This window comes from Fukomys damarensis, unplaced genomic scaffold, assembly GCF_012274545.1.
Source record: "Fukomys damarensis isolate Sample0158 unplaced genomic scaffold, DMR_v1.0_HiC HiC_scaffold_17, whole genome shotgun sequence".
NCBI classification, from domain to species: domain Eukaryota; kingdom Metazoa; phylum Chordata; class Mammalia; order Rodentia; family Bathyergidae; genus Fukomys; species Fukomys damarensis.
In genome coordinates, this window is record NW_022900929.1 from 11,637,706 (window position 1) to 11,656,195 (window position 18,490).

General features: G+C 37.2%; 1 pseudogene; it reads right to left on the minus strand.

Moving 5' to 3' along the window:
* Window positions 1-6,473: 6,473 nt before the first annotated feature.
* LOC117286609 lies at window positions 6,474-6,573 on the minus strand (annotated as a pseudogene).
* Window positions 6,574-18,490: the final 11,917 nt, after the last annotated feature.

Below are 18,490 nucleotides of genomic sequence, written 5' to 3' on the forward strand. Positions count from 1 at the left end.
GTAGCTATTTGTGACAGTTTAAGTATATTATAACCACATATATTTTTTATTAAGCTTTTTTCTGATTGCGGAATTAACATTCATGACAGAAAACTGGAATACATATTAGCAAAATAATATAGCAATTCTGATGATCCTCAAACTCCAAAGCCTCATAAATATCTATATGATAGGAACTAAGAGAAGTTTTGCAGAAATTTGCTATATATTGATTATAGTAAATGACTGTCCTATCAGAAGATTGAATTTCCTTGCAGTCAAATCATATACAGTTGATATGCTTATATTAATTTGTTAAGAAAATTGTCTGAATAGTTTCCCTGGTGTGAATAATCTGCAACAATGCATAAGATTCTAATAAGATTACTGACATTTAGAAATGGGAAGAAAGGAGCTAAAGGTGTAGGGAAGGTGGGATGGGTAGGGGAAGAGTAAAAAGGGAAAAGAAAAAAATGTGAGAGAATGAAAAGATGAAAATAAAGTGTTTGTAGATGGGGAGGGGAGGAGAGGGTGAAGGGAGGGCAGAGGTAAGGGGAACAAATGAGAATCAAGACTTGTCATGTAGAGGTACAAGATCCCAACAATGAATGTAACTGTACTGTATCCCTAAAATGTACCAATAAACTCAATTAAAGCTGGAAAAAAAAAATCAAAAAAAAAGAAAATTGCCTGAAATGTCAGCTCAACTCAGTGGGATTATCTGTTATGATTCCATTTTATTTGGGGTCGGAGGTGGACATTAGTCTCATAAATTCTGATTCCAGTTTCATTTGTCTTTAATGCTAGTCCATTGTAATTTCAGGTAATACAACACAGCTGTAACAGATATGGGAGCAGTTGGACTTCTTTGCTTACTCTTCCTTCCCTTTGTCAGGAATTGTTCAGTAGGGCTCCTAGTCTTCTTAGGGGGATGACTCAGAATGTTACCAATACGGATTAACTGTTCTCCACAGTCAATTGCTAGCATTTAATTTCTATTTCAAATGTAGGGCCAGGCATAGTGGCATGTGCCTGTAATCTCAACACTGGGAGGCAGAGGCAGGCAGATATCTAAAAGTCAGAAGCCAGCCTGGGCTACATAGTGAGTTCAAGAACAGCCTGAGCGAGACCCTGTCTCCAAAAAAATAAAGAAAAAAAATCCACTCTATTTCAAATGTAGCATATGCACTACTTGTTGGCAGATACCATATTAGGTGCAAGGATTACAGAATGAAAGAAGACAACTCTCTTCAGTCAGTAGGAAAGCTCCTAATAATTAATGAGGTGAAGAGCAGTGACAGAAGCTCTGTCTGGAATGCTTGGAACCCTCAGGGAATTAACCGCTCTGACCTGGAGAGCCATCAGAAGGCAGGGAGCACTGCACAAAAGAGGTTCTGTATAAACAACTTTCTTTACCTCTCTAGGTACATTCACCTCACCTTAATAGACAAAGTTGTTTTAATTAACATTTTCATTGAGTTATATGGACCAAGAACAAATTTGTTTATTTTATTATTGAATACTATTATAGCAAATATGCATTAAATCGGTCATTTTAGAAATCACTAAAAGTTTATGTAAAATAAAAATTTTTTATTAGTACAGATTTGGCATACATAATGCTTACTTTCAATGTGAGGAATTTGTACACGTACATAATACATCTTAATTATCTAATTTATAATATATCCCCTCCCCTCCATTCAACCCTTCTTCCCCTCCTGATTTACAAAAGCTCTGTTTCTTTTTTTTTTTCTTCAATTATCTAGATTAAGAAAGAATTTAAATTTAATCAGTCCCGTCTCCAGACCCCTTTCTCTGCTTGAATTCTTTGATAGAAGCTTACAGACAGTTCATTCCATTTTTGACATTTTTAGTAATCAGAAAGATCCTGCTAGTGAGCCAGAATCTGCCTATTTTTGTCTTTTGCTCAGTAATTTTAGCCTTAAGTTCCAAAAATTATCTCCCAGTCTGTGCTTATCCTTTCATTTTTTAACTGTATTTTTAAGAACAGAAGGCTTAAATTTTGATGAATTCCAGTTTATCCATTTAATCTTTTAAAGATTTTGCTTTTGATGTTGAATCTAAAAAATCATTACCTAACTCAGGGTCACCTGCCTAATCCTATGCTTTCTTCTAGAATGTTTGTAGTTTTAGCTTTTACATTAGAATGGCCCATTTTGAGTTAATTTTTAATACGGTATAAGATATGGGTCTAAGATCTTTTTATTTTTTTGCCTGTGGATGTTTAAGTGTTCCAGTATCAGTGTTGTAAAATACTGTCCTTTCTTTACTGCTCTGACTTTTGCCTCTCAATCAACAGGAAATAAATAATGAATTACAGTGAATCTGTGCCATGGAATACTACTCAACAGTACAAGAAAATGAACCATTGATACAGACCACAGGAATGACTTTCAGACTCATGCTGGGTAAAAGAAGCCAGATAGAACAGTACATAATGCCCTGTTAACATATACAGTTTTATGTTTATGTATTGGTTAAATATAAAGTTTAAAATTTTTAAGAGAAATCAATATAAAAGAACCAGTATATTTTACATAATTTCATTTTTATGTAAGTATAGAAATGCTAACTAACCGATAGTCACATAAATCAGATCAGTATATGGGGAAGGAGGAGTTGGGGAGGAATTACAAGGGAACAGACTTTTAAATATGTGCAGTTAATTCTATGTTGTACCTCAGTAAATCTGTTATAGGTACAGCTCTAAAATTTACATGGTATACTTAATGGTTAGGTAAGCTTTTTGCTTGTTTTTTAATTTTTATTTTTATTAGTACATGCTTGTAGTATACAGTGATCACATTCATCCTAGGGAGTTGGTACATGCACATAACACATCTTAATACTGTTTTCATTCCCTTCCCTTCCGTGCATCTCATTTCAAGTATACCTTCTGTTTCTCTATGGTTTGTTTTTTTGTTTGTTTGTTTTGTTTTATTTTTGGTCTGGGGATCGAGTTCTGGACCTTGCGCTTGCTAAGCAGGCAGCAGAACCATAAGCTAAATCCTGGCCCCCTTCTGTTTCTTTTTTCTAGTTATGTCATGCCAAACCCTGTTAACCTTCCCTGGTACTATTGTTCAGCTACCTACACTTCCACTTTGCTAAGTGTCACTTAAGCCATATGCCCCCATATTGTCCACAAATATTTCATTAGTAGAAATTGCCAAGTGCTTCAGAATCAAAGGATATAAAGTTTAAAGGGTAAGGAGTGAGAAATGAGCAGAATTGGATGGCATGGGAGATGGTATCAAGGAATTACAGTCTCAGAAGAATTTTAAACTCATTGTGTCAAAAGCATTTCACTTTTTATTGTGAGAAGTTGAGCTTATACAAAAATGCAAGCAACATTCATCTAAGAGGCTTTGTAGGCCCTTTTGTATTTTAGCTAGTATGTAGACTTTGCAGTTTCACAGTCAAAACCTCTGTTCTACTATCTTACATTTATTCCCACCCTGTTTATTATAGTTGCATCCTGTCAACTGAAGTGTAACTAGTAATTCAAAATTTAAAACTATCTTAATTTTCTTGCTTCCAAATGTTTCTTAGGTTTATGAGAGTGACAGCTATATTTAGGCCTAAGATTTTCTAGGCCTTATCCATTCATGCTTGCAATTGTCCAGTTTGCATTCATATAAAGTAGCATATAAGAGCTTTAATCTTTTATTTGTCTTCCTTGCAGACCTTCAGAGTCAGGGCTAACTGATTTGGGATTAGTTATGAGGCCACGATTGAATTATGACAGCAGCAAGAACGTAAAAAGAAAAAAAAAAAAGGTGATTTATCAGTTGCAGCCAATTATCTGGGATTTAGAATGCTTTGTTGTTAAAGAGGCTTCTGAAACAAGTGTCTGTTTTCATATGATGCTGTCACTGTGCAGCCAAGACTGTGTCTTTGCACACCTGGCCTAACTTGAAACTGCTAGGACACATTGTGGCAATCCCACAGGAAGTTAGGCTCAATTAAACTCAGTCCTCTAATATGGCAGGCCAATGACGGTGGGTGCCTGTGAGCAGTACCAGTTACCAAGTAAAACAAATCTGCTCCACCCATCTCTTGAAACTCTTGGATCATTCAATCTTGGGTCAGTTCCAGCTGTAATTCTACTACAGCTCTCTATGGAAAGTTACTTCTTTCAAGTGACTTGAATTTTCTGGAGCCTCTATTTCCTCACACAAAAAATGAAAGGCTTGGATTATTTTAAGCCTTCTTTCTGTGGTTCTGCAGTTTTATTATATTTACTTGGCTTTTTAAAAATCTTGTAGTGGAACTTCTAGGTAAAAATGAAAGTGAGCTGGGTATGGTGGCACACAACTGTAATCCCAGCTACTCAGGAGGCTGAAGTGGGAGGATTACCAAGAGCTGGAGACCAGCTTGAGCAGTTTAACAAAATAAAATTGTTTAAAAAGAATGGAATCTGTTTCAGTGGTAGAGTGCTTGCCTAGCATGCCCGAGGCCCTGGTTCAGTCCCTGTTGCCACAAGAAAAGGGGAGGGAGGGAGGAAGGAGACTTGTCAATATCCTATTGTGTTGTAGAATTAGAAGAAGTAGGCAAATATACTGAAGAAAGTAGCACTGGAGGAGGTCCCTAAGAAAAGCCTGTGGGGCCTCAACCTTTCACGGGCCATGACACTGTGCTGTGTGTTAATTGAACTCAATAAACCTAAAATAATAAGATAGTACAACTTTGCTTCCTACAACTGGTTTGGATTTCAGTGTGTATGCTTAATATTTGAATTTCAAGTGTATGATTGGTGTTCAGCGATTAAGTTTTAAAAGATCAGAAGTCCACTTGTTCCTGGGTCTTCTGTCCAGCTCATGTGATACTGGACCATTGTTGATGAGTTATGACTACTCACAAGCCCCTTAAAGTCAGCCACTTCACTCTCCTGTCTCACTGTCTGGCCGGAGTAATAAAGCATACTGTTACTCTTGCTACTCTTCTTGCTATTAAATATACTGAAACAGCTGAGAAGGGATGACCCTTTACTAACTGTGCATCTTGTCTCAAATTAATGTTCTCTGGTCTCTTCTGCCATCATAAGTCTGTCTGTAACCCCAGTGGTGCTCATCCCAGACATAACAGTGATTTGTGCTGTGGCATCCATGACTGATCTTCTTTCCCAGTTACTTCTCTGTCCACCTCACCTCTCCATACAAAGCCTAGGTATGTTTTTGCCCACTTGCCTAGTGTTACAGAACTATCAGCAATTACAAACAACCTTGTAAAGTACCTTGTACAAAATACAGTTGCATTTCTGTGGGTTCCACATCCCTGGGCTCAAGCAACCACAGATCAAAAATATTTGAAAAAACAGTGCACCTGTACTCAACATGTCGACTTTCTTATAAGTTGTCACTAAAAAGTACAGCACGTAACAACTGTTTACATAGCTTTTACATTGGTGTTAGGTATATGTGACCTAAAGTGTATATAATGTACATAAGTTGTAGGAGAGACTTGAGCACCCCAGGGCTCCTGGAACCAATTTCTTGCAGATACCAAGGGACAACTATAGTGTGTTCAATAACTGATTTTATTCCCTGCCCACTTTCTGTTAGATGAATCATAGGAAATTGTGGGTGTTTGTATGTAGTAAAAAAGATTCACATTGGTAACTTCACATGGCTTAACTTTATGCAGTGATGGTTTTGGGGGTTTGTTTTGTTTGATGTTGAAGAACAAACCCAGGGTCTTGTACATGCTAAGTAGATGCTCTACCCCATTCTGCAGTAATGGTTCTTTTTGGGAGTTTTGTTTTGTTTTGCGACAGGGCCCAGCTACATAGTCCAGGCTGCCCTTGAGCTCACTCTGTAGCCCAGGCTTGCCTCAAACACTAGGCAATCCTCCTGCTTCAGCCTCCCAATCACAGATTATAGATGTGTGCCACCTCTTCTGGCTTACAGTGATGGTTCTTAATCAGAGAATGTGAACTAGAAGGATCTAGGCAGCTTATTACAAAGTGTACATACACTGTCCTCATCCCAGGCCAGTGCACCAGAATTTCTATGAATGAGTTCTGGGTAAATGCATTTTTGGGGAGGAAAAGTCCCCAGATGATTCTGATTCATACTCCTGGTTAAAAACACTTTGGGAGCACCTGTCCTTCAGACAATTTCTCTTTTATTTTTTTTAATTGAGTTTATTGGTACATTTTAGGTATACAGTACAGTTACATTCATTATTGGGATCTTGTACCTTTTCATGACAGGTCTTGGTTCTCATTTTTTCCCCTTGTCCCTCCCCTCCCTTCAGCCCCTCCTCCCCTCCCCATTTACAAACACTTTATTTCCATTTTCTCATATTTTTTTCTTTTCCCTTATTACCTTTCCCCTACCCTCTCCACTTTCCGTACACCTTTAGCCCTTTTCTTCCTATTTCACATTGTCAGTTATCTGATTAGGATCTTATGTACTATTACAGTTTTTCACACCAGAGAAACTATTCGGTATTTACACATGTGTGACTTTAAAATATGGGAACACTTCACAAATTTGCATGTCATCCTTGTGCAGGGGCTATGCTAATCTTGACCATTCCAAATACACTTTTGCCTTTTTATGGGAAAGGGGATTAAGAGTACTAAGCAGGCATGGTTCATTACTAACCTACCTTAATGATTCACAACACAGTTCACCCATAGGATTCTAAATTTTCATGTGGCCCAGAGAAAATGGGAATTTTTTTATACAACAGCTTTCTCCATTTGTTTGTGTTAATATGTGTGATCTGCTCCTCTTAATAGCCTGTGCTGTCAAATCTCAGGGCAAGAGGGCTCTGGATACGCCCCAATGTAGAAAATGTCTTTCTTAGTTCGTTGGCAGCCACACAAAAGAGTGCTATAATAAAACTCAAGAGAAGACACTTTCACCTCTCTCTCTCACATTCTCTCTAACTGGCATTCCTTAAAAATGAAGTGTGCTTGCTTCAGTGACATAAGTACACAGAGGTTTAGTGTGGATTCCTGTACAAAAATGGTCCCCAGATTTGTGAAGCATTTCATTAGAAATACAGTCATACACTTACGGGGCAGCTGCTAGTGGTTAACTCAGAAGAATTGTTATCAGGAAGAAATACTGAATTTTATCTAATGTCTTTTCTTTTGCATTCCATAATCATGTGAGTTTTCTCATTGGGTCTGTTCATGTGATTGTGGTTTATAGCATTTTCCTTCTTTTTTTCTTTTTTTTCCTTTTTTGAGACAGGGTATCACTATGTAGTTCAGGCTGTCTTTGAATTCTCTGTAGTGCAGCCTGACCTCGAACTCACAGTGATCCTCCTGCCTCACTTGCCTGAGTGCTGGGATTACAGGTGTGTGCCACCACACCTGGCTACTGTTTCATAGCATTCCTATTATTAAGCTATTGTATTTCTGGAATAAAACACTGAACTGTAAAGAATACTAAGAAATAAAATGCAGATATTGGTGTTTTTATGAAATTTCTATATTCATAAATGAGATTTTGATAGTTTTTGGTGTGATTGGTGCTTGTTTGATACCACTGATTTATAAATTCCTGTGGGTAGCTTTTCTCAGAAATGCATGAGAATTATCTTTTTATATTTAAAAGAAATTACCTCTAAAACTGGGTAAAGTCAGTTCTTAACAGTTATTCTTCCTTCCACAGCCTTAGTAAGAGATTTAGAAATGGCAAACATTTAGAGCTGTTTTTTAGGGTTTGAGGGTGCCGTTATTTTATCTCAGCAGTGTGACAGGGCACATGGTTTTTTTGTTTTGTTTGCCTCTGGTGCTGGGGATGTAATCTAGGGCCTGGCACAAGCCAGGCAAATGCTCTGCCACTGAGGCGCAGCCCCTTGGGCACATTGTTTTAAAGCTCTATCTGGCTTAATTTTCTTACGTAGAAAATGTGGATAATAGATATAAAGTTGTTTTGAGAGTTTGCAAGATAATTAAATAGTTGAAAAAGTATCTGACACAGAAGAAGTGCTCAATAAATGGAAATTCTTTTCCCAAGGTTATTGTCATACCCAGATATTATAATTTTTAATCTTTCTTCCTTTTCCTGCTCTCCTTGGAATTTTCCTGTGAGCTTCCTAAACCATACAGTTGTTGAATGCTTTGTAAAAGATGGTTCTTTAAAAAAGATAAAAATGCAAAATGTTAATACTTGGCCATAGGGCCTCAGAAGTGACATTGCCCTTCTTCTCTTTACTCTCCAACTTATATAAGGTAAGTATTGTAGTCAAGGTTTTGGCAAGGGAATACATTAAATACAGGACCCATAGTTTATACTATTATTTTATGATAATTACCCAAAAAGTCAAATGCAAAGGAGTGTAAGAGAGATAAACTTCACACTAGGGAACAAAGAATCCAGCTGAGGGTCTGGATCCCAGCAATGTCCCACACAAGTCCAGCTTAGAGTCCAGCCAGTGGCCTAGAGTCCACGGCAATGCCTCATTCTTGCTTGTTCATATTGAGAATCTATACCAGGAAGGCCCAAAGGCCAGTGATGGAAACCAGCAAACCTATACTGGTGAGAAGGATTTGTGCCACCAAACTGAGGGCTCCACGTTGGAGCCAGAAAGTGATGCTCCCAGTGAAGATCAGAGCTCCCCTGATGAAAACAGCAGCCATTCCTGGCAACAGCAAGGCCTGGATCTCCTCGGAAGAGAACAGCGTGATTCACATCAGGAAAATGGTCCACAGTGTGCTTCTCCTAGAAAATCAACAGGCCAGAGTCTCCCCCTCCAATTCACTTTTTATGGCTATTTGTAACAATCCTCAGGTGGATCCTCTATGCCCAGACCATGCTGATTCACTTCAGCTGAGTGTTACAAGTTGACCATTAGTCCACCGTGGCAAGCATGTGTTACTTTTTTTAAAAAATCATGAAAAAGTGTGAGAAGGAGCTCAGGTCCTGCAGGTAGTGGGTGATCAGTACAAATGATGAGCTCAGGAGTGAGCAGCATTCATGGTAGCCCTTGGAGATGAGCCTGCGGTAAATTGGGAATTAAAGTGACATTTTCAATGCCCTGTGTATACAGTAAGCACTTTTTAAAAACTGACTCCATGACCTCACACATGGTCTCCTGCTCTGAGCTACTTGATATGGATGATATGGATGACCTAAAGATCATGAAGCCCTTTATCCTCAGCCCTTTTTTGTCTGAGACAGGGTTTTGCTGATTTGCCCATTCGGGCCTCCAACACTTGGCATTGCTTCTGCCTCAGCCTCCTGAGTGGTTGGGATTACTGCATAGGAGTGTATCACCACGCCCACTTTCCAGTAAGCATCTAACAGTACACATCAACCTGTTCTCCTGACTGAATGGATGTGTGGTGCTGTGTGTAGCAGGTTAGTCTTTTAAGTTTACTACTTTATATTCCTCCTTCCTCCTCCTTCCTCTTTCTCTTCCCTGTTATTATGTAAAAGGAATTAATTGGTTTTTCAATCACAGTTCTGCAGAGGACCAGTCCAGCAGGTAATCTGCAGCAGGGCATTAATAAAAGTTAATTGCACAAAGGGAATCTTTGTGTCTGTAGAGTCAGTCTTGGTTTTTAAGTCCTGGTTTATAAAAATAATTCTGATGCATAATTTTGGGAACCTTGATTGATCAACATGTCCTCATACAAATTTGAGTGTTTGCCAGTTTGCTCCAGTATTGTGGAAATATATGTTTGGGGGTAAAATACCGTCTCACCCCTTTCCTGGAAAGCGAAGAGTGTAGGCTTTCCTTTTGTGTCTCTCCTGTTACCCTCATTCCAGCTCTTCTTTATGGCATAAAGTGCCCACTGTTAAATGTAGGTCTCTGTGATCTTTAGGTCATCCATATCAAGTCAGTAAAGAAACTGACTTATTCTTAAAGTTGATATCAAATAATAACATTCTTCAAAATGCAGGGTAATTTAAATGTCTTTGAGATTTTTCATATTCTAAATTTAAAATATTTGGGGGTTCCAAATCAAATCAGTCAGGATTTTAACTCATTTGTGATGAAAGCCAATAGATTCAAGCTGTGTCTCCTCTTATCCCCATCTCCCTGTGAAATACCACATGAACTTCATATACAGCCTCCTGCTGATCTGTTCTGGGAAGCAGATCTACCCAATGACAGTGAACTGGGAAAGCAAGAGAAAAGAAAACCTAGCCAGTGGTGGCATGAGGTTATATACAATATGACACAGGAGATGCTGTTGCTGCTGAATAATGAATATGAACAACTCATAAAATATTAATAGAAAAAAGAATTTACAGGCAGAAATTTGTAAATCCCTAACAGCACCGATAATGGGAGCAGATAGAGTGACCACCAGTAAAGCAAAGCCTTTCCAGGTTCTAGAAGACAGAACAGATGGTGTTAGGGTAGAGGAATCCCTCAGCCTACCCAGAAGGGCTGCATGGAAACTGCTTCCTAAGAGTCCCAAAGAGGCTTTAAGCATGTGCTAGCAGCAGAAGAGGTGACAGGACATTGGGACTGAGTAAAGGAGTACGCATGGAAGCTTAGCTGAATAGCCTGACCACGCACACAACCCGTACGGGACAGCTTGTGCAACAGCATTGGTTCCTATGCTAATTTTGAAAATCTGCTTCCAAAAACAAATTTCTTTTTGAACTCTTAGCATAGGAAGACTGAGTTCTAATAAAAGCATCGGCAATTCAGTAAATGCTTCTCATTCTGATATTTGGAGGAGTCAACCTGTCAACTTGTTCATTTGTTCATTGCCTTTTGACTGTAAACCGAAGCATGCCTGTCTGTTAAATACCACATGAACTTCATATACAGCCTCCTGCTGATCTGTTCTGGGAAGCAGATCTACCCAATGACAGTGAACTGGGAGAGCAAGAAAAAAGAAAACCTAGCCAGTGGTGGCATAAGGTTATATAAAATATGACACTGTTGCTGCTGAGTATGAATATGAACAACTCATAAAATGTTAATAGCTAGAAAGATGTTTTTTCTCTTTAATCAAAGATGTTATTAGCAATAGCAGTGAACTCTGCTTCCCTCCTCCCTATTCCAAGGTAATTGTCACTCTGTAACCCTCTGCCTGTTTCTTGCTCCAGAGTCTAAACACCACCACACTTGGTGTTCTCTGTTGTCCTAAGAATACAGATCTAAATGCCTGGCTTAGAAGTTTTGCTCCAGGCCCTTGTACTTCACACTGTAGCCTCTTTTCTCACTGTGGCTCCTGGCTTCATTTGGCTTGCCGATGCTTTGTCTTTCAAGTCTCAGCTTAGACATCGCTTCCTCATGCATTCAAGAAGCTTTGTTCCTTTACCTGTGGTAAGAACCTTTCCCTAATGCTACTGGTGACAATTTTGAACCTACCAGGGCTGAATATATGTTGTATTAAAAACGCAAGGTCTAAAAAGATGCCTGAACGTTTAAGATACCCTTTAATCTCATATTTATATGTATTAGATATCTTAACTTACATATGCTATTTTATTCATCTTAATCTTACTGTTACAAACAGGGAGGTGATTTGAAGCTTTCTGATTTTAAGAATCCATGCTTTGTTTGACAACATTTTGGGCAAGTAATATAAATTTATTTTGCAAATAATACAAAATTTGAAGCCATCTTTAAGATGTTTTCAACTATTGTATCCTTCAGAAAATTTCCTTAATTCAGTCTTTGTTATAATTTTGTGTTCTTTTTATTCAGATTGGGTAATTGGAAAGTATTAAGTTGTATTTCAGAAGAGATCAGACACGTTCTAGATGATATGACCATAGACAAGTTGTTGTATTTCAAAACTAAAACAATCACATATTTTTAAATGAAGGAAGAACTTCTAAATGTTTAGGGTATCACTTAGTACGAATGTTATTTTCTGCCTTGACCTTCTCTATTTTATATTTAACAATTAATGACAAAATAATAAAGCCTTATTTGTAAATATTCAAAATGTAGTAGCATCTTTATTAAAATGTCAAATTTTGGGGAAAGCATGAAATTTACATAAAGAAAACTGATAAATTGGGTATCATCAAAATTAAAAGCTTCTACTTTTAAAAAAACATGTTAAGAAAATAAAAAGATAAACCACAGACTGGGAAAAAACATTTTCAGTATACATTTCTGATAAAGGATCTGATTCCAGAATATAAAGAACTCTTGCAACTCACCAAAAAGACATTAACTTTTTTTTTAACTTAACATGAACAAAAGATCTGAACACCAAAAACCTGTGCTCTCTCTTTTCATAAAATGTGAAATGAGTCATTAGAAAAATGAAAATCAAAACCACAATGAAATACCAATATACAGTCGATTCGACTGTCTCGTATTGAAAAATTAGGACAATACCAGGGTGTACAACAACTGGAAACCACATATATTGTTGGTGGAAATAGGGAAAGGTGCTGCAGCATAGCTAGTAGAGATTTTAGATGTTATCAGCACCAAGAAACAATAAATATCCGAGGTGGTAGACTATGTCCCTGATCTGATCATTACACTTTGTATGCATGTACTGAAATATCATATGGTATCCCTATAAATATGTACAATCATAAGTTAATTAAAACATACAGTATGTTAAAACAGAAAGAACTCTAAATATTGAGTGAATTAGTGAACAAAATGAGATTTCTGGTAGTGTTTGTTAGCTGTTCACTCTGGGTGATAATGCTATATTAAGATATGGAGCCAATAAAACGCTGGACAGAGCGCTGGGGATTTAGCTCAGTGGTTCTGCCTGCCTCTTGCAAGCGCAAGGTCCCGAGTTCAATCCCTGGTACCAAGAAGATAAATAAATAAGCTGGACAGAGAATAGCTGTTCAGTAAGTACTTGTTGAATTTCATTCATATAATTTTAGAACTGGAAAAGACCTTAGAGATTATATGCCTTCCAGTTACTGCCCTCTGTAATAAGATCATTGAAGATTAGGTTTTCTCCATATTAGCTCCTTGAGGACAAAGACATTAATGATCCAACTTTCCTACTTCTCCTTCAGAGACTATAGGCACTCCAGTGTTTGCTGAGTGAATGAGTCAAAAGTGAGTCTAGACGCAAAGCTGTCTTATATGGTAGCTATCAGTCATATGTGGCTATTTAAGTAGTATTAAATACAATTTAAAATTTAGTTGCTTAATCACACCAGCCACATTTCAAGTGTTCAGTCACTACTACTATACTTTACAAAGCTGAGAATGTTCCCATCCTTTCAGAGTCTTATACACAGTACTGGTCTAGCCCACTTCCCCTATTTTATGGATCAAAATGATCTTAGGGAAGTTGTCACTTGCTCAGAATCAAACCATCAGAAGCAGAAATGGGATTGAAAACAGGAACTCCTAAATCATTACCCATTTTTGTCAAGTCATGGCTCTGATTCATTTCAGAATTCCGATTATATACAGCCTTAATTGTGAGCTCCAATGATAACTGTAGAAACATCTGTGGTTACTATAGAACCATTTTCTTTTTGTATTTTAACTGATCAATTTGCATGTTTTATAGAAAATTTGTAATAGGAGTAAAAAGGGTACCTGGAAATTCAGAAAAATGCTAGTTCTAAAAATGTCTTCCTATTGGCCTGGACACATAGCTCAGTGGAAGAGCACATGATTATTATGCTGAGGTACTGGGTTTGATTTGATTTCCAGCTCTGCAAACAACAACGAAAATGCTTTCAAATGGCTACCGAAACAAAATGCCTATAGTATTCTCTTGTGCCAGTTTAATTAGAAAATGTATGGGGGCCCCGGGGATGTAGCTCAGTGGTGCTGCTGTTTGCCTCACGAGAAAATGTATGGGGAGAAAAAGGCACAGCCACTTTGGAAAACATTTTGATGTACACTTATTATATAGCCTAGCAATCCAACTCCTAGTTCCTCACCCAAGATGAATAAAAAACATGAATGTTTATTGATGCACTTACCCATAAAACTTTAAAAATACAAACAGCCTAAAGAAGTCATGGTACAAAAAAAAAAAAGATGTATACAGACAGAAGTGACCAAAAAGCCTCATCTAAGTGAAAGAAATAAGATACATTGCTGTGATGTGATGACATTCTGGGAAAGGCTCAGCCGCAGGAGTAAAGTCAGAGACTGCCAGAGGGATGGAGGAAACTGACTGCAGGGGCCAGAGGACACTTTGGGGGTGATGCAGGGCTCTGTGTCCTGGTTGTGCTGGTGGTTATGTGACTGTACACTTCTCAGTACTCAAGCCACTTCAGCATCAGAAAATACCTTTTCAAATTTTAGGGTAAAAAAAACTTCGACCTTTGTTCCTTCGACTCAACAGCATTTTTGTTGTTGTTGTTGTTTATTGTGAAGATTTGCGGGGGGGTGTGCCAGGGATCAAACTCAGGTCCTTGTGCTTGCAAGGCAGGCAGCAGAACCACTGAGTTAAATCCCCAGCCCCAAGAAAGTTTAAATTTTTAAATGTTCAAATTCATGTATTTTTATTATTAGGATTTTGTGCCTTTACTAATATAGGTTCTTCTTGTCCCAAGATCAAAATTTCTCTTCATTTGTTCAAGTCACCCTTATGTTAGCTAAATATGGTATGATATATCTATCTATCTATCTATCTATCAATAGATAGATAGATAGGTATACACACACACAGAATGTGTTAATTTTATTCTTAGTTATTCTGTTAGTATTGTTATAAGTTTGTAAATTGTCTCTTTTTCCATTATATATTCTAACTGGTTATTTGAAAAATTTTATATTATTTTGCCTTTTAAAGTATTTTGTTTGTAATGGTTTATGAATGATGATAAGTGGGCACTCTTATTCCTGGCATGGGTGGAAGTGCTTTTGTATTGTCATTAAACACGGTGTATTTTTATGGTTTTGGGTTCCAGATAGCCAGTTTCTGTGTGTATTACATGAACACCACCTGTTTCTGTTGTAGTGGAGGACATTTAGGAGGGTTGAGCTTGGAATTTTAACAAATATTATCATGGCTCCACCTGTAGAGAGAATCGTGATTTTTCTCATCTATTAATATTAGGAACTATTTTGACTCCCTAAAATGTTAAGCTATTCTACATGTGTGATTGAATCCTTCCTGGTCATTTTGGTTTATTCTCTTAATAACTTGAACTCTACTTGTTAACATTTTTATTTAGAATTTCTACCACGTTCAAATGATAAATCAGTCTATTTTTCCTTTATTCTGTCTTGGTTAGGTCTTTGTGATAGACGAGCTCTCTATGCTTTGGAACATTAAATAATATTAACAGTATCTGTTCTTTAAACAGTGGAGAAAATAATTTGTGATTCTTATCTTGGTCTGATAATAAATCTAAATAGTTTTGAAGCTCTTTCAAAATAGAATTATGTACCTCATTTTCTTGATGGAGTATATTCTAAATCTTCTAAATTGCTCAATTTATACAAAATTTTTAGCAGATCTTAATGCAGATAAGAAGTGTTGTGAGTTTATATGAAATTATTTTCATTTTGAGAAAGCTTCACTAATTTGGCCTCTACTGACTTGTGATTTGTAATGATTTAATAGTACTGAACTTTAGTAATCATAAGCATTTAATGTACTATTCAAATTGGAGAAGAGGGAAATTCTTTATCTAATTTTTATTAGCAAGGAATTGCTCACAACTTTTACCAGCAATATTTTTGTTAGACTACAGTCTGGTGATGAGTTTCTTTATTACAGAAGTCTGAAGGTGATGTTAATGAACTCTAGAAATGTAAGGATTATTAGGATTTTTGTTTGGTAGATGGGAAGGATTTGGTGTCTTACCTGGTAGATTATTCCTTAGTAAGTATTGGAAATTTACTTAAAAGTTTCAAATAGAGATCTTGGAGTTTAGCTTGGAGAATTGTGGCCTACAGCTCCTTGATGCACTCACTGTGTGTGATAGATTAAATAATGATTTGGAAATACTTCGGGGAGCTTATACTTAAAATGAACCTTGTGTGCATGATATAGGTATCAAGTTTCTGGATGAGCAGAGTAAGCCAGTGCGGTTGGAAACTTGAAGCCCACAGAAATTCAAAATAGGTCCTATGTTACTATTTGAAGATAACATTTTAAAAGGTGGAACAGCACCAGGCATAGTGTTGCACCCCTGTAATCCCAGCACTCGGGTGACTGAGGCTGGAGGATTGCCATGAGTTCAAGGCCAGCCGGAACTACATAGCAAGACCTTGGTGGGGTGGGAAAGAGTTAGAAAAGGTTTGAAGAAACAACCTATAGATCCCCATCTCTTTGAAAAAGAAAAAATACAGATGCATGCACATGGATAAATGATATTTTAATTAAAATTCAAATTCAGTCCTCCAATTCTTACTTTATATAAGGTGCCAAGAAGATAGTGAATTGTGCTTGTGCCAAGTGAATATAAGAAATAAAATTTATTTTAAGGCTATTTTTAATTTTATTTTAAAAATAAGCTATATGTTCACATGGTACAAATATCAAAATACACAAAATGTTATACAGGGAATTGTCGCTCCCCTACCCATGTCCACAGGTGATATCATTTTGATTCTTTTTTGTTTTATTAATGCATATTAGTAATAGTAATAGTAACAGTAATAGAATAGTTTTCATTCTTACAGGTAATCCACTTAGAATTTTTTACATTCTTCCAAATACATAATCAAATCCTAAACAGTCCTTTTTGTTCTTTTAAGCAGTTCATATAGAATACCTTGCTCTGCATCTTGTTTTTTTGTTTTGTTCTGCATCTAGTTTTGTTTTTCATTTAACAATGCTTGAGCTCCTTTTCTATCAGTGCTTTATAACAAGCTTGCTCATTACTTTTTAGTTGTATATTGTTCCATGTATCAATTTATACTTCAGCAATGATTGAGTGTGCCTATTTCTCTACATCACAGGTAGACAAGCCTTTTCAGTTTAGGCTTGCAGGCTACATATCTTCTCTGTTGCATATTCTTGGGTTTGGGTTTTTTTGCAACCCTTCAAAAACAAAAATCATTCTTAAATCTCAGGCCGTAAGTGAACAGCTCGACACAGCCATGATTTGCAAACATTGTCTATCTATTGGGTATAAAAAATAGTGTCCCAATACAGTTTTACTTGTATTTCTCTTATCAGTGAGGTTGAGCATATTTAAACCGTTTGCATACCATTTTCAGTGACTATTCATATTTTGTGCCTCATTTCCTACAGATGCTCTTATTGTGCCTCTTCTTACATGAGGAAATTGTCTTTTTACCTATGAAGTGAGTTGCAAATATTTCACCAGTTTCACCTTTTATTTTGCTTATAGACAGTATAGAAACTTGAATAGTGTTTTATAGTAATTTATTAAGCTTATTTTATAACTTGGGTTTTATATAACACTTTAGCCTTCTCTACATAAAAATTATAAAATAATTTAATTTTTTCGTTGTTCCTTTATGATTTCATTTTATCACTTAAATCTTTGATTTACTTAGACTTTCTGTTGGTGTGAGACTCAATCCAACTTTATCTTTTCCAGATGACTGACCAGTTATTTGAATTATTCTCCATTCTTCCCCTCCCCATTTATAATACCACCTTGTTATACTCTGTACTGTTTAGTATGCATTTGAATCTGTTTCTGTGTATTCTCTCCCATTGATCTTGCTTCTGAATTCTCACTCCCTCGCTGGATTATCTGTGCTCATATTTCACTGAAGAAATAAAGTTGAAGTTAAATAAAGAAATCACTAGACCCATCTGTGGCCTGCAGCTATACCTTGTTCTTCTTGCTTCACCTCCCATTACACAGGAGATGTCCCTGCTTCTGTCAGTTTCTCTGATCCACTTTCAGACTTAGCTTCAGCTTCTAGAATCACCTTCCCTTCTGCATAATTAAATTTTAACCCTTTTTGGAGAATTAGCATACAAAGATTAATAATACTTGAAAGCAGCCAGAACACAAACCTTGTTCCTGAAACACCTTCCAACGTGGCCCTATTTCTCAAGTTCATCTTCCGAGTAAAACTCGGTTGTGTACATTCCCAGCCCACCTCATTCTTACTCCACTGGTGAGATGACATCCCAATAGTCTCCATCCTGCCAGATATAGTAATGAGTTCTCTTCGTCTCTCACCCCACTGTATATAAATGCAATCTCAGCAGGGTTTGAGCTGGCTGGCTTCCATGGATGGTGCAGTCACTGTGCTTCCTTCTGTTAACCAGCCTGCCTGCTGCATCATCTCTGGACTGTCCCCTCCTGACCTCTCCCATCCATCACCATCTTATCTCTTGTTCCATTTTGTGGCTTTAAATACTAGCTACAAACTGACATTTACATTGTTGTTTCCATCTCAGCTCTCACCCCTGAACCTAGACTGCAACATTGAAATTCCTCATAACCAACTCCAGTTGGACGTCTCATACACAAGCACAGCATTAGGATTTCTTTCCCAGACCTGTTCCTTTCCAAGTATTCCTCCTGAGTTGGCGGTACTGTCACACATTCAGCTAATTGGGCCAGAAGCTTGCAAGTTGCTCTTGTTTTCCTTCATCCTGTCAACAAGTCCAGTCAGTTGTTTCTCCAGAATGCATCACAGGTGGCATAGTGGTAAGGCTGCTTCA